The sequence below is a fragment of the Pristiophorus japonicus genome, chromosome 6 (genome assembly GCF_044704955.1).
Source record: "Pristiophorus japonicus isolate sPriJap1 chromosome 6, sPriJap1.hap1, whole genome shotgun sequence".
NCBI classification, from domain to species: domain Eukaryota; kingdom Metazoa; phylum Chordata; class Chondrichthyes; family Pristiophoridae; genus Pristiophorus; species Pristiophorus japonicus.
Window position 1 is genome coordinate 43,329,766 of NC_091982.1, and position 2,959 is coordinate 43,332,724.

The window sequence follows — 2,959 nt, forward strand, 5'->3', positions numbered from 1 at the left end:
GGGTGGCAGAGGCTGAAACCCTCATCACATAGAAACATAGAAAATAGGTGCAGGAGCAGGCCATTCAGCCCTTCTAGCCTGCACCGCCATTCAATGAGTTCATGGCTGAACATGAAACTTCAGTACCCACTTCCTGCTTTAACGCCATACCCCTTGATTCCCCCGAGTAGTAAGGACTTCATCTAACTCCCTTTTGAATATATTTAGTGAATTTGCCTCAACAACTTTCTGTGGTAGAGAATTCCACAGGTTCACCACTCTCTGGGTGAAGAAGTTTCTCCTTATCTCGGTCCTAAATGGCTTACCCCTTATCCTTAGACTGTGACCCCTGGTTCTGGACTTCCCCAACATTGGGAACATTCTTCCTGCATCCAACCTGTCCAAACCCGTCAGAATTTTAAACGTTTCTATGAGGTCCCCTCTCACTCTTCTGAACTCCAGTGAATACAAGCCCAGTTGATCCAGTCTTTCTTGATATGTCAGTCCCGCCATCCCGGGAATCAGTTTTAAGAAGTACTTGGATATGCATTTAACAGACCAGGAGCTGGAAAGTGGGTTTAGGCTGGATAGCTGTTTTTCAGCCGGCACAGACACGATTGGCCGAATGGCCCTCTCAAGTGCCGTAAACATCTATGATTCTCTTGGAATGAGCATATTTAGAAGACGGATGTGATGCCCTCTGCAGTCCAGTAACTCTATGACACTCAATTACTCAGATCAGACATGATGAATGGCTACTTGGATATGTGGACAATACACTCATAACGCTAGCCAGCATCAGTAGGGAGAGGGGAGGAACGAATTGCAGAGACAAACAACAACAACAACTTGTATTTATATAGCATGTTTAACGTAGAGAAACGACCCAAGGCGCTTCACAGGAATATTATGAGACAAAAAATTTGACACTGAGCCACATAAGGAGAAATTAGGACAGGTGACCAAATGCTTGGTCAAAGAGGTAAGTTTTAAGGAGCGTCTTGAAGGAGGAAAGGGAAGTAAAGAGGCCACCAATAGTTGAACGATTATAATCAGGGAAGTTCAAGAGGTCAGAATTATAGGAGCACAGGGGGTTGTGGGGCTGGAGGAGATTACAGAGATAGGGAGGGGCGAGGCCATGGAGGGATTTGAAAACAAGGTTGAGAATTTTGAAATCGAGGTGTTGACTTCTTAAATCATCTAGTAAGAATCATATCATGAATGCAGCATATTTTACTTAATCTCTATAAGGTGGTAATACATTAACGTACACTGCAGCGGCAGTTTTTAAACCTCACTGAATGCTGAGTGCCAACAACCAGAAATTTACCTAAGTTGGAAATGGCAAAGGCAACAGCTAAATGTCCAACTCAAAGAGATTTTGGTCGTTCGTTGTTACCCTCCCCAAATTCCAAAATGGCTGCCGTGCATTCCATAATCGGTATTGTGAATTGCAGACGTGACTCAATTCAAGTCATGGACTGATTGGCCGGTGTTTTCCACTTCTCCACTCGCAATGCCCGCAATATTCTGCCCATTAAAATTAGCGGATCAAAAGCCCGGGGTGAGCCAGCATTAAAGCAGAAAGCCCGACCCACTCAGTGTTCGGGATCCACTCACAACAGCTTGTTTCTAAGCAATGTAGCAAAGTATCATCACAGCAATGTCATCACTCTCGACCTTTCCTGGTGTACTTTCACTTATGATACAGTGCGGGGCAAAACACATGGAAAAATAGAAAAGGACTGCAGGAAAATTACTCAGGGACGACAGTATTATGGTTGTGGGAATGGTCGCATAGTGGTTATGTTAATGGACTAGTAATCCCGGCGCCTGGAGTAATCATCATGGAGATGTGACACCTGAGGAATTTAAATTCAGTTAATTCAACAAATCTGGAATAAAAAGCTATTATCAGTAATGGTGACCCATTTTGGTCACGTCTGTAATTTAGAGGAGGAAATCTGCTGTCCTTACCTGGTCTGGCCTATATGTGACTCCAGACTCACAGCAATGTGGTTAACTCTTTACTGCCCTCTGTATTGTACCAAACTGCAATAAAGAAGTGTCATCAGATGGACTGCAGCGGCTCACCACTACCTTCTCAAGGGCAACATAAGAATATAAGAAATAGGAGCAGGAGTAGGCCATCTGGCCCCTCGAGACTGCTCTGCCATTCATTAAGATCATGGCTGATCTGATCTTGGCCTCAACTCCACTTCCCTGCCCGCTCCCCATAACCCTTGACTCCCTTATCCTTCAAAAATCTATCTCCAGCTTAAAATTATTCAATGACCCAGCCTCCACAGCTCTCTGAGGTAGAGAATTCCAAACATTCACAACCCTCTGAGAAGAAATTCCTCCTCATTTCCGTTTTAAATGTGCAACCCCTTATTCTGAAATTATGCCCTCCAGTTCTAGATTCCCCCATGAGAGAAAACATCCTCTCTGCATCCAACATGTCGAGTCCCCTCAGAATCTTATACATTTCAATAAGATCACCTCTCATTCTTCTAAACTCCAATGAGTATAGGCCCAACCTGCTCAACCTTTCTTCATATGGCACCCCCTTCATCTCAGGAATCAATCTCGTGAATCTTCTCTGAACTGCCTCCAATGCAAGTATATCCCTTCAAGTAGGGATGGGAAATATTTGTTGGCCTTGCCAGCGACATCCCGTGAATGAATAAAATAAAAACTACAGACTCCTGGAGGAGCTCAAGCAGTACCTGAGAGCATTAAAACGTGCAGACAGGAAAATAAATGTATTGATTTAAGGACAGGAATTTTCCCAGATTTTTTTTCCCCCAATTGATCTGGGTTTTTAACCTGGTTTTTGCCTCTCCCAGGAGATCACATGGCTCCAGTTGGGGTGCAGTGTAGAATGTTTCAGTGTAAGGGGTGTCACAGTTGTGTGGGGCGGACTGGTTGGGCCAGATGCTCTTTACCTTTTGTTACATATGCAGACTATAGATATACT